Genomic DNA, 14,019 nt, shown 5'->3' on the forward strand with positions numbered 1-14,019 from the left:
ATTCCCTAGTTATTTTTCTCTTACTGATCCTAGAGAATAGGGATGAATTCCTGCTAATCCTTCTTCCAGACCCTTCAGACCTTGAATTGTGATTACTGCTTCTCAACTTCTCTTTCATCAACCAGAGAGATTTTCCTAGTATGGTGTTCTATCCAAGAAAGAAAGGCAGAATTGCAGTTATTTAGCATATGACTATTGCTCATAATACAAAATATATCCCCACTGAATTAAATTCAGGAATTCTGGAAAAACACAAAATATAGTCTGATTCCTGATTGCTATTGAAATTGAAAGTGGCTCCATGGGCCAAAACCTCAACCTTATTCTTTCACCTGTGCCTGTTTTGCCTGTAATATGACCTGACTGTTCCTTCAACTAACAGAGAATGGATAAACCCACTGACTGTCTGATGTCAAAACTTAATATAGCTGTGGTCCTAAATTGACATTGATATTAAACTTTTATTTCTTAAGAGTTTTCATACAATTTCCATAGAAATATTATATTGTTTTGCTCTTTTCATTGCTACAAGATGGGAAAAAAAAAAAAAAATCCCCACTGGACTAACCTTATACCTACATATAAAGTACCAGAAAGAGGACCCTTCCTTGCCATAAAAAAATGGCCCAACAACACATGAAGCTGCATTGTCCCTTTGGCTGTGAGACACCTTTTCCCCACCCAAAGACACCAAGAGTCCAGGGACCACTAGCAAGAGATACCACAATGCAATAAATGGACTGACCTATGATGCCTCTTTGTCACCATGGGCCTGACCCCCCCCCCCCCAAAAGGAGACACCAGGGCAGACAGCGGTGGCTAAAGGGACCCCACTGCAACAATTGGATCAACCTGGAAATACTCTGTCCCTGCAGTTCTGAGACCCCCATTGCCCACCAAGAGGCACCCACTGGCCTGGTCCAAAGAAACCCCTTCCACCTCTTCAGGCAGCAGCAGCAGTGACTAGTAAGGGCCCCAGGGTTTCCAGATAAATGAAACAGACCTTAGTAACACTAAAAATCCTCTGAAAATTAAACCGTCACTGGAACCACAGCCCACAAAAGTAGGCTGGTACCTGCATTCTAAATCTAAAGAGGGTGACTGCCAGCTAAAACAAAATATTTAAATAGGATGCAGAGCTCCTAACATAATAAACAAAATCTCAAGGATACAATCAAAACTTTCCTGTCATACCAAGAACCATGACGATCACAATTTGAATGAGAAAAGGTAATCAAATGATGCCAAGACCAAGAGGAATCAAATGTTGGAATTATCTGACAAGAATTTTAAAGCAGCCATCATAAGAATGCTTGAACAATCAATTCCAAATTATCTTGAAACGAATTTTTTTTTAAAATAGAAAGACTCAGAAAAAATAGAATTTATAAAATGATCCCAATTGAAATTATGTAACTATAAAATACAATAAATTTTTAAAACTTGGTAGATGGGCTCTAGGGTAGCTTGGAGATGACAAAGAATAGTCAGTGAATTTGAGATCAATAAGAGTTGCCCAATCTGAAAGAGAGAGTGTAGTGTTCTGATGGTAACTTGCTGGCAATTAATCAATCTCTGTCTTTATCACATGGCAATCTGTTTCCTTTGGTCTCTTTATGTGACTCCTATTGCTTTGTCCAGAATATATATAAAGCATTATATCCTTTGCATATAAGGATTCCAGGCATTTGGAATCTAGCCTTATTAGATTAAGGCCCACCCTGCTTCAGTTTGGCCTCACCTTAATAGGATCTTTGAAGATCTCATTTTACAAATGAATTCACATCCAGAGAACCCGAGTTTAGGACTTGATAATGTCTCTGCAGGGGACTTGATTCAATCTACCTCACCCAGCTATATCTACATACAAGAAACCCACTATTCAATGAAATAGGAAGGCTGAAAGATGGAAAAAGATACACTATACAATCATTCAATTTACAAAATCATGACTAGCTATATTAAAATCTGATAAAGTAGACCCCAGAACAAAAAAAAATCACTACAAACAGGAAAAAGTTTCAATACACAAGAGAGACATCTGATACTAAATGTATACACAACAAAGCCTCAAAATGCATGAAGCAACATACTAAAGATATCAGTTCTCACCAACATGAGTTATCAAGCAGACAAATTCACAATTACAATTTTGGAAACTTTAAAACTCCCTTCTCAGCAAGGATATAGAAGCTGTAAACAACATAATCAACCAACAGGATCTAATTGAAAAATAAAGAATATTCCTCCAACAGTAGCAAAATGCACTTAATTCAAGTTCTCATAAAATATTCCCCAAGATGGACCATATCCTGGGTCAAAAAACACATCTCAACAAATTTAAAGGAATTGAAATCATACAGCATATGTCTTTGACCATGATGGTATCAAACTATAATTCAATAACAGAAAGACCAAGGAAAATCTCTAAGTATGTGGAAATTAAGAAACAAACTAGTAAGTAATCCATGGGTCATGGAGAAATTTTCAAAGGAAAAATTATATAGAAAATGAAATTACATATCAAAAAAAGATTTGAGTGAGCTAAGGCAGTGATTAGAGGGAAATTTATAGCATTGAATGCTTGCATTTGAAATGTGAAAAGGTCTCAAATCAAGTATCTAAGATCCCACCTCATGAAACTAGTGAAGAGCAAAATAAACTGAACACAGGCAAAGGAAGAACATGATAAAGATAAGAGCAGAAGTCAATCACATTGAGAGTAAGAAAAAAAAATAGAGAAAATCACTGTAACAAAAGCTGGTTCTAAAAAAGGATCAGTAAAACTGATCAACTGCTAACAAGGCTGACAAAAATAAAAAGAATACACAAATTACTGATATTAGGAATGGAATAGAGGACACTACTACAGATTCTACAGTCATTAACATGATAATAGGGAGTGCTACAAAAAACTTTACACTCATAAATTTGACAACTTTGAAAAACTTAGACAAATTCCTGAAAAACCATCTATAAAAACTTACTGCTAACTTCATACTTAATGACAAAAAGTTTAATGCTTTCCACCTAAGTCTGGGAACAAGTCAAGATATCCTCTCATGACATTATTCAACATAATACTAGAATTTCTAACACTATAATATGGCAAGGAGAAAAGTCATAAAGATTGGAAAGAAAAAAAAAGTCCCTATTTGAGATGACATAATTGTCTATATAGACAATCCCCTCCAACTCTACAAAATAACTCCTGTAACTAAGAAGTGAGTTCTACAAGTTCACAGAATACAAGATAATGAAGAAAAAAAAAAATTGATTGCATTTCCATAGGCTAACAATGAGCATGATAAAACTGAAACTAAAAACACAATACCAATTACAATTGCTCCAAAGAAAATGAAATACTTAGGTATACACTTGCTAAAGCAAGTACAGGATCTATATGCTAAAAATTACAAAATACTTGTAAAAGAAATCAAAGAATACCTGAATAAATGAAGGGATACATTGTGTTCATGGATTTGAAGATTTAAAATAGTAAAGATGTTGATTCTCCCCAAATTGATCTATAGGTTCAATGCAATTTAAATCAAAATCTCAACAGGATTTTGGCAGATATAAACATTCTAAACTTTATAGGGAAAGACAGAGGGCTTAGAACAGCTAAAACAATTCTGACAAAGAGATAGAAATTGGGAAGAATCACTCCACCCAATATTAAGGCTTACTATTTACCTACAGTAATCAAGAAAGTATAATAATACGTTTAGAGAATAAAAGTAGGATAAATTCTTCTGAATTTAAGGCTAGCTTGGCCTCCAGTACAATTCACAAAATTAAAAATTGCTCTTTGTACACCAATGTTCATCACAGCCTTGTTCACAATAGACAAAAGGTGGAAACAACCCAAGTGCTCATCAACAGATGAAGGGATAAACAAAATGTGGTATATCCATACAATGGAATATTATTCAGCCATAAAAATAAGTGAAATGCTGGTACATGCTTACAATGTGGATGAATCTTGAAGACAACATGTTGAGTGAAATAAGCCAGTCACAAAAGGACAAATATGTATGATTTCTCTTCTATGAAATACTGAAAATAAGCAAATTCATAGAGACAGCAGTATAGTGGTTACCAGTGGTGGTGAGATGGGAGAATCTCTAGTTATTGCTAAATGAGTATGAGTTTTGGTTTAGAATGAGGAAAATAATCTGAAAATAGTGATGAAAGTTACAGAGTATTGTCAAAGTACTTAATGCCAAAGAGTTGTCCACTTAAAATGGTTAAAATAATTTTTATGCTATGTGTATTTTACCACAAATAAAAACAAATTAAAAAATAAAAATATATAAGTAGCTAAAAAAAACAAAAGTTAGGACTGTGATAGTTTGAAGCTGAATGGACCCCAGAAAATTATGTTCTTAAAGTTAATCCATTCCTTGGTTGTTTCTAAATCCTGAGATGCTGAGCTTCTTGTGTATAACCTTGTTGGTCTCTGAAACTTTGTAACTTTGGGTACCTGTGTGATACATGAGACTTGGAGCTAGAACTTGGCAGCTATGAATGTCAGTATTACTCCACATGGCAACTGTTGAAAGAGCTGAAAAAGAGTTCAGACTTCAATTAGAGATATGAACGAAGAGGATCCAGTTAGGACTAACTCAAATCAGTCCCAAGGGTAAAGGACGATACTGACTGGGTTTCTTTTTTTTTTTTTTTTTTTTTTTAACTCTTCATTTTATTGAGATATATTCACGTAGCACGCAGTCATACAAAACAAATCGTACATTCAATTGTTCACAGTACCATTACATAGTTGTACATTCATCACCTAAATCAATCCCTGACACCTTCAATAGCACACACACAAAAATAAAAAGAATAATAATTTAAGTGAAAAAGAGCAATTAAAGTAAAAAAGAACACTGGGTACCTTTGTCTGTTTGTTTGTTTGTTTCCTTCCCCTATTTTTCTACTCATCCATCCATAAACTAGACAAAGTGGAGTGTGGTCCTTATGGCTTTCCCAATCCCATTGTCACTCCTCATAAGCTACATTTTTATACAATTGTCTTCGAGATTCATGGGTTCTGGGTTGTAGTTTGATAGTTTCAGGTATCCACCACCAGCTACCCCAATTCTTTAGAACCTAAAAAGGGTTGTCTAAATTGTGCGTAAGAGTACCCACCAGAGTGACCTCTCAGCTCGTTTTGGAATCTCTCTGCCACTGAAGCTTATTTCATTTCCTTTCACATCCCCCTTTTGGTCAAGAAGATGTTCTCCGTCCCACGATGCCAGGTCTACATTCCTCCCTGGGAGTCATATTCCACGTTGCCAGGGAGATTCACTCCCCTGGGTCTGACTGGGTTTCAAAACTACAACTTACGTGTGAGACGAAGGGGGGAGATGTTTATCTGGTGCAGGATCTATATTTTCTGTAGCTCGCTAGATAATCTAATTTGTACTATCAGTTTAGTTGAACACCATAGGCACAGGGAGCAGTGAATGGGAAGTGGGATTTGTGAGTTTGTACAGGCTGGGGTGAAATCCCAATGCATCCCAGAGTGATCTGGGCAGAGAGTATAAGTGTATTTGTGGAGACCCCCGAGGAGCTGGGGAGAAATGCAGAAGTGTTGGACTTCCCCACCTGGATTATTGCTTATTTTCTCTCAAACATTGAGGACTGCCAATTTAGTGGGCCGAGCCCTCGATCTGGGGGCCTTCCCCTGTGAGGATGGTTGCTGCAAGGGAGAGGCTTAGCCCACTTATAATTGTGCCTAAGAGTCTCTTCCAGAGAGCCTCTTTGTTGCTCAGATGTGGCCCCCTCTCTCTCCAAGCCCACTCAGCACGTGAACTCACCACCCTCCCTGCCTACCTGAGGCTTGACTCCCAGGGGTGTGAATTCCCCTGGCAATGCAGGAAATGACTCCTGGGGATGAGCCTGGACTCAGCACTGTGGGACTGAGAGGATCTTCTTGACCAAAAGGGGGAAGAGATGTGAAGCAATGTAGGATTCCAGTGGCTGAGAGATTTCAAATGGAGTCGAGAGGTCACTCTGGAGGGTATTCTTATGCACTATATAGATATCACCTTCTAGTCTTTAGTGTGTTGGAACGGCTAGAGGGAAACACCTGAAGCTGTCAAACTGCAACTCGGTGACCTTGATTCTTGAAGACGATTGCATAACTATGTAGCTTGCACATGTATGACTGTGTGACTGTGAAAACCATGTGGCTCACACTCTCTTTATCCAGTACGTGGACAGATGAGTTAAAAAATTGGGATAAAAATTAGATGAAGAATAGGGTGAAATGGAGGGCATGAAAAGATTTAGGTGTTCTTTTTTGCTTTTATTTTTAATTTGGAGTAAGGAAAGTTTTCAAAAATTGATTCTGGTGATGAGTGCACAACTGTATGATGGTGCTGTGAATAACTGATTGTACACTGTGGATGACTATAGGGTGTGTGAATATACCTCTGTTAAACTGTGTTATAAAAAAGTAAATGAACAATGGGGGAAGCAGGGGAATGGGATGTTGTGGATATTCTTTTTCATTTTAATTTTATTTTTTCAGTAATGAAAATGTTCAAAGTTTGATTGTGGTAATGAAAGCACAACTATATGATGATACTGTGAACAACTGATTGTACACTTTGAATGCTTGTATGGTATGTGATTATATCTCGATAAAATTGCATTAAAAAAAAGTTAATCCATTCCTGTGGGTGTGGACCTATTATAAATAGGATCTTTTGGTGAGTAGGATCTTAACTTTAATTAAGATGTGACCCACCTCATTCAGAGTGGGTCTTAATTCTCTTACTGGAGACCTTTAAAAGAGAATAAAATTCACAAGGAGAAAAAGCCACATAAGGTGAGAGAGAAAGCCCTGAAAGTCAGAAGTCAGGAAGCAATGAAACCCAGAAGAGTCGGGAGAGACCAGTAGATGCTGCCAAGTGCCTCGCCATGTGACAGAGGAGTCCAGGATCACTGGCAGCTGGGCTTTGGAAAGAAAGCCTTGATTGGGACATTTTCATGGCCTCAGAACTGTAAGCCTATGAGCTAATAAATCCCTGTTGTGAAAAGCCAGCTGACTTCTGATATATTGAGTTTTGGTAGCCTAGCAGACTAAAACAAGGACTTCATTGAAATTAAGTATTTTTGCTCTGGGAAAGTTCACGTGAAGAGGATGAAAAACAAAACTGGTAAAAAATATTTGTAAACCACATATCCAATAAAAGAACTAGTATCTAGAATATGTAAAGAATTCCCAAAACTCAATAGTAAATATATAAACAATCCAATTAGAAAAGAAACAAAAGATGTGAAAAGACATTTCAAAGAAGAGGATAGATAGGTGATAAATAAGCACTCAAAAACCTTTCAACTTTGTTTTAGCAAGGAGGGAAATGCCAATTAAAACCACATTGAGAATGACTCCAAGATCATTAAAGCCAAAGTGGTAGGAATAAAAAGCAAAAAATGGAAATTGTTTTTGGTTGAAATAGGGAAAAGAGCCACTCCCACTTCCATCCCTTGTTGCAGTTGTCTCTATCCCTGGTCCAGTCCACCGGGGCCAGGATGCACCGATTCAGCCATAAGAAGGAGCCATTTTGATCCGTCCCACCCTAGGATGCCTGAGACATATGTGGACATGCATGTGTATGTTCAGATCCACATTTCCAACATGCCTCCAAAATATGCCCCACCACACATACACCCTTCACTGATCGTCTATAATATTTTCAATAACTCCCATGTGGCAAATAATCCAAAGTCACTTGCCAATTTATTAAATCCAGAGGAAAATATTTTGTAGTCATTAACCTCTAAATCTGTAAGGAGAATGTAACCCTTTCCAGGTTATCCTTTTTCTTACTGTTGGAGTGGCAATGGTGTCCAGAGGAAAGGAAAAGCAGAAAAGAATTTTTAATTAAAATCTTGTGTTTGTCCGAAACCAAGGAAACAAAACCAGATAGAGGAGACAGACATACACACAACAAATGAACAACAACAATAAAATCAAGACAAATACGGGGTCGTGGTATGTGCTGTGCAGAGGATTAGAATAGGAGATGTTATGAAAGATCACCTGAGTAGCTACTTTAAATTAGGTTAGTGGCAGTCAGGGATGGATTCCCTGGGGAGGTGAAATTAAATTTGAGATAGAAATGACATGTTCCGCAAACAGAGAATAAGGTACAGGAGCATTTTGATCCAGGTGTCGAGATGGGAAGAAGCTGGATGTGTCCAAGGAAGAGAAAGTGGCCACTGAGACTGGAATCTACTGAGGAGGGCAGGTCAAGATGAGGCAAAAGTTGAGGTATATTATTCATGTTTGTCCTCCTTTTTCTCCACCCTCACACTGCCTAATCCAGAGATTAATATATTGCATTGCACATGGCAGGTTTCAATAAATGTTTGTTAGATATAATTCAAAGTGAGGACTAGAACCCAGACTTCTTCTTTCATCTCCTGTGTTTTCCCCCAAACATCATGCAGTGTCTCTGCTTCTATAAAGGCAAACAAACAAAATTCAAAGGCATCTGCTCCTGAGAACTTTCCAGGATTGTCTTTTGAGTATAACAAGTAGCTCATTCCGCTAAGCACTTTGGCAATTCATTTATAGTATTCATGAATTCAATGAGCTCTTTAGTAAGTAATTTGAGTCAGAACCATAAGAAAGAAAAAATAAATCTGGGTCTAAGGAGACTATGGCAAACATCCAGTTCAATAATACTGATTGAATATAAGCAAAATCTTCCTCCATTCCAGTCCAAACACAAAAATGATAGCAACACATAAACACATTTTATAAACACAGAGCCTGTTATGAAAACCAGAAAGAAAAATCCCATCAATCAGAAATGGAGAAGCTTTCCTAAAAAGCAAATAGGAGCCCATGGTAGTGTGTGGGTGCTGCAGCTGTGTGACCTGGGGGTATCAGGGGAGAGGGGTAGGACCAGAGCGAAACAGAAATCACAGGGCTGATTGACAGTAACAGAGGTGCTGGAATCCAGGGCCACACCACCTCTGTATGGCTGGGGCCTGAGCCATGCCAGGGCTAGAAAAGAACAGACAGCTCTTTGTCGAAAGATGGAGTGAAGGACCTATATCTGATGAGGCCTGATGCCTCTGTCCATATGGGAAAGCCCAGAAGGAGGCTACCCACTCTGGACAAGAGTCCTGGGGTGCTGATGTATCTGGAACTGCATCCTCATCCTTTTTCTGCATATTTATATATCTGTAACATAAGGATTTACTGGATTTTAAATCTTATGTCAATATTATATGGAGGGTTTACTTCTGAACTTGTTTTTCACTTACTTTATTTTTAATATTTACTTATGTTGTAAAACTAGTTCATTTTTTAAAATTGCAGTATGGTATTAGATTGTATAGATAAAATTGACTTTATCAAGGCTTTCTCTTGTGGAGAAATAGCATGCATGTTATTCTCTGCCTCTCAAGAGCCATCCTCTGCTTTTCTCTACCTGGCACTGTGACATGGGAGGCTGACCCCTCTGAACTACATTGTCTGGGCTCTTTTGCTTTTTGACTTAGAGTTGGGTTTGGCCAAAGCAAGACACCAGTAAGAGATAAACTAGCAGGAGGAAAGAGAAGTCATGCTTTCCCCCTGCTGCTCCATATTTTCTGCAGTGGTTCCATTCCTCTACCAATCTCCTCACCCCACAGCTTTAGCTCTCCAGATTGCAATAGCAGTGCTTCATCCTCTTAAGTGCTTCACTATCTAGTCATGGTAATGATTTCCAGCCTTTGCTACTTCCTGGGTGATTTATCAGCCCTTGTTGCTTCCTTTGACCTTGCTAATACCATTTTAAATAGTCCTTTTTGTTTGTTTGTTTTACATACCCCTCTACTAACTGCTTCAGTGTGCCATCCATTTCTTGCCAGAATCTTGACTGATACAGTAATTGGTTCTAGCAGTGGTCCAAGGACACATTCCATCAAATTGGATTATGGGAGTGGGTCACTCATAGATTTGAGACACGCATAGGTAAACTCTTTACTGGGGGGAAATGGGGTACTGGTTATCTGAGGCAAGCAATGGCTGGTATCTTTTCTAAAACAAATTAATCAACCTCTAGCATATGATTTGTACCTACTGACCTAGCAAATGCTTTTTTAGTTTCCACCAGCAAATATAGTATTACCTACAGCATCTCACCTTTGCCTGGTGGCTCAAAAGTACACCTTCACTTCCATGGAGGTTATATTTGATCTCTATTTTGTTATATTTTAGACTAGAGCAGTGATTCTAAAAGTGTCATCTGCTTACTGGTTTCTGGTCCACTTTTCTTCCTTGTCGCCAGTGAATGAATGAGTTTGCACCAGAATGTGAACTGTCACTAAGCACACTGTTTAATCCAGCTGTCACTTTTTTCTCAGCAAGTCTTTTTTGATGAGGGAGCAGCACATTACTTTGCATTCTGGTGCAAGCTCCTTAACTTGTTGCAGGCAGGTACTAGGAGTGGCTGGAATTCTGAGCTAGAGGGACCCTGATTTATTTTGATATCTAACAGAATGTCATGTTGGGCCATACTAATTGGACCACGTCCTCAGGAAGGAGCTAACAACCAGATGCCTGAGGAAGGAAAAAGCATGCCCAAGCAAGGTAGACAAACAATGTGCAAGTCCTCAGGCCTGTCATATGATGCCATTTCTAGTGGAGCAGTGGTTTGAAAATGTCAGCATATTCCCTCTTGAATGAGAGAAAACAGCCTTGCCTTGCACAGCCTAAAGCAGAAAGAGCCCTAGCCTTTTTTATATCTCGTTGGAGTTTAGAGGTGACAAATACCACATTTGAGTGTACTGCTCTGATCCATCTACCAGATAACCTGTAAGGCAACCTGTTCCTAGAGATATTTAGAGCAGGAGAGGGTGGCATAGCAGGTCCAGGCTGCTGCACAAGCTTCCCAATGGCACAGCAGAACTGAGCAGTACTTGTAGTATTAGTGGTAGAAAGGGATGTACTATGTAGACAGCAAGCCCCGGTGGTCACTTCACAATGCAGACCTGGGGGTCTGGAAAAAGAACATTTCCTCTTCTACCAACTATGATTCTTCATTTGCACAGCTTCTCTTGGTTTGCCACTCAGCTTGGCCAGAAATTGGACAGCTGTCCGTGGCATGGTGTAAGAATGGAGCTATGTTAAGAACTGAGTGCTATCCGACCCAAGAAATGATAAAGCTGAATGTGTGAAGAAGCATTCCACTATTAAATGGAACTAGTGTCTATGAGACTGGGCCTGAGCAGGTTCAGAAACAACAAGTAAACTTCAGCTGTGCTTGGCTCAGATTCCTGCGGAATCTGCTCTTGATCTTTACTGCCTCTCTTTTAGCTCACACCTATGGCCTCACTGAGACAAAAAAAAAAAAAAAAGCATGGTTTTGTCAGTTGAGGAGCAGAATGTCTGTTGACACATGGGCACTATTTCTGCTTTTCTATGCTCTGTCTTGTTTTGCAGGGTCTAGAGCAGGGATCTGCAAGCAATGGCCTGTGGGACAAATCCAGCCTGCCATCTGTTTTGTATAGCCCCCAAGCCAAGAATGCTTTTTACAGCTCTAAATGGTTGGGGGAGAAAAGACTTTATAACATGTGAACACTATCTGAAATTAGTATTTCAGCGTCTATGAGTGCTACAGTGGAAAAACCTAAAACATTGAGGTCCTTTATCGATAAAGCTTGTTGATCCCAATCTAGAACCCTGGGAACTACATTGCCCAAAATTGCTACCAGCAGATTTGATTTCACTGCTGTGAGGTGCTCCCGGGAGATTGAGGAGGAAGAAAAGGAGCAGAAGTTAGTCTCCAACAGGGACTCAGGAAATTGCGTTTGGTTTTGGCAGACAGCTGATAGGAGGTTTTGCCAGCAGCTTCTGGGCATCCTCTTGTGAGTCAGTCAGTCAGGCCCAGCTGAGATTATAAATGATGCCTGCACTTGATGACTGTCTGAATTCTAATGGCAATTTCCCCCCAGGCATCATGCTTCCTGCTCTTCCAAAGACCTGTAAGCGTTCCATTCCTTGTATTTTTCACCTTTTTCCCCCAAACCCTGATTAAATCCATAAGGAAAGCAATGAATCAGTAAGGAAAACAGGGTAACCAGCACATATACACAGCTTTGTGGGTGAAATATGCATTCTGTGAGAGAATATTATAAAGGCATTTCTACCTATTCTGGAAGGTAGGTTTAAGTTTCCCTGAGGAAGAGAAAAGTTATCTTTTATCTTCTTAGATCTGAAAGAATAAGAGTTAATCAGGCAAAGGACTGGCACTTTTGGCAATGGAATGCAAATGACACTTTGATAGGAAGAACATGATGCGCCAAAGGAAAAAACCACCCATGGGCTGGAGAGTGAGGGCCGAGATAAAGCTGGGAAGGGAGAGAGAGGCCATACAATGCAGGACCTTTTAGGCTGTGCTACGGATTGTGTCTTTCTCCCACAAGCAATGGGAAATCATCACTCTGTTGTTGGTCATGAAAGCTTTATGGAAGAGATGACATGAGAGGTGGGGCTTGACTAAGGGGTAGGGGAGTGTGAGAGAGGAGGGCACTCCAAAAACGGGACACGATATGCTAGTGAATTGTACGTAAGCTGGTTTCACTGGAGGACAGGCTAGTGGAGATTAATTAAAAGACAAAGTGTGGAGTACCTAACACGGCAACAATTGTGACTTTATTTTGTTGTCAATGAAAAGTTATTCACACAACAAAAATGATAATCTCCTGGAGATGATTTTTGGGGGTAGAACTTAAGCTGATACAACAAATGTGAATTCAGCCTGAGAAATACTTTAAGCATTTGTTAATGGCAGTGTTTTGTGGTTCTCGAAGTGAGACAAACAGGCTTAACGATACAGGAAATGGGGGGTTTGGATAAAGACTTGGGTTGTGGCATATTAGAAAGAGCTGTTGTAAGGTTTTTCTTTATACCAAGCCTGTAGAAATAAAGGCAATAGATTATGGCACTTTTGAAAAGTAGATGGGCAAATTCTAGATCTCCTAGGGTATGTCTACAGATACACAGGTCTGGCAAAATTATGAGAAAGCAAGGAAAATGTTGTAAATGAAATCTGACACATAGGCTTTCAAAAAACATGAAAGAACTGTTTACGTGTGAGTTTAAACTACTATTCATTGTCTTAGAGAGAAAAACAACATCCATAAAATAATTAAGTAGCCATTTATAACAGCTAGGCAAGAAAAAAGAAGTATTATGCTAACAGAGTTTACAAATGTTGCATGTCAATTTTCCTGAAAAGAGACACTGAGATGGAGATTAGCATGCAGGGGTTTTATTGGAGAGTGCTCTGGAGAATATCTGTGAGTGATGAAGGAAGCAGTATTAGGCAAAGAGGAGAGTGAACTGTGATGCAGTTGCAACAGATGCATCTGGAAATCTTTAAAGGAAAGCTAGAGCTTGGATGGCCCTTCAGGGTGACCCCAATTGAGTCAACGAGGCCTGGCCTTTGCATCTCTGCATGGACCAATTATTAACTGTAGGCTACCCAGATAGAGGGGCATGAACCATGAACCAAGTGTAATTCCTGGAGATGGATGCAGCTAAGACCTGTCAATAGTCAATACTTCTGGCAGCTGGGGATTGGGTGGCCCAGCAGAGGTATCTGGGTGGTACACCACAGCATTTGCTACAGTTCATCCCAACTGTCTCTTAATCCAATTATTTCACATAGCAAATTCACCCATCTGGATTCAGCTCTTCCAAGATTCTGGTTGGTCTCTTTTACTGGAGGAATATTATTATAACAGGAAGACTAACAGCACAAGCCATGGACCCCACCACTGCAGTCAATTTCAGGGATATATGTCATTTTCTTCCTTTACTACCCATTCTGGATTTGCTTTACCCTTGATTAACACCTCTGATGTTCCTGTTGACTTACATAGTTGGATCATGCAGACCCCCTGGTCCCCATGCATTTTGCAAGCCACAGCTACTGTACTTGAACATTTATTGATAGTGGACAGAGGAGAAATACCTTATGTCCCAGTGGATCACCTGGATGC

This window comes from Choloepus didactylus, chromosome 7, assembly GCF_015220235.1.
Source record: "Choloepus didactylus isolate mChoDid1 chromosome 7, mChoDid1.pri, whole genome shotgun sequence".
Classification (NCBI taxonomy): domain Eukaryota; kingdom Metazoa; phylum Chordata; class Mammalia; order Pilosa; family Megalonychidae; genus Choloepus; species Choloepus didactylus.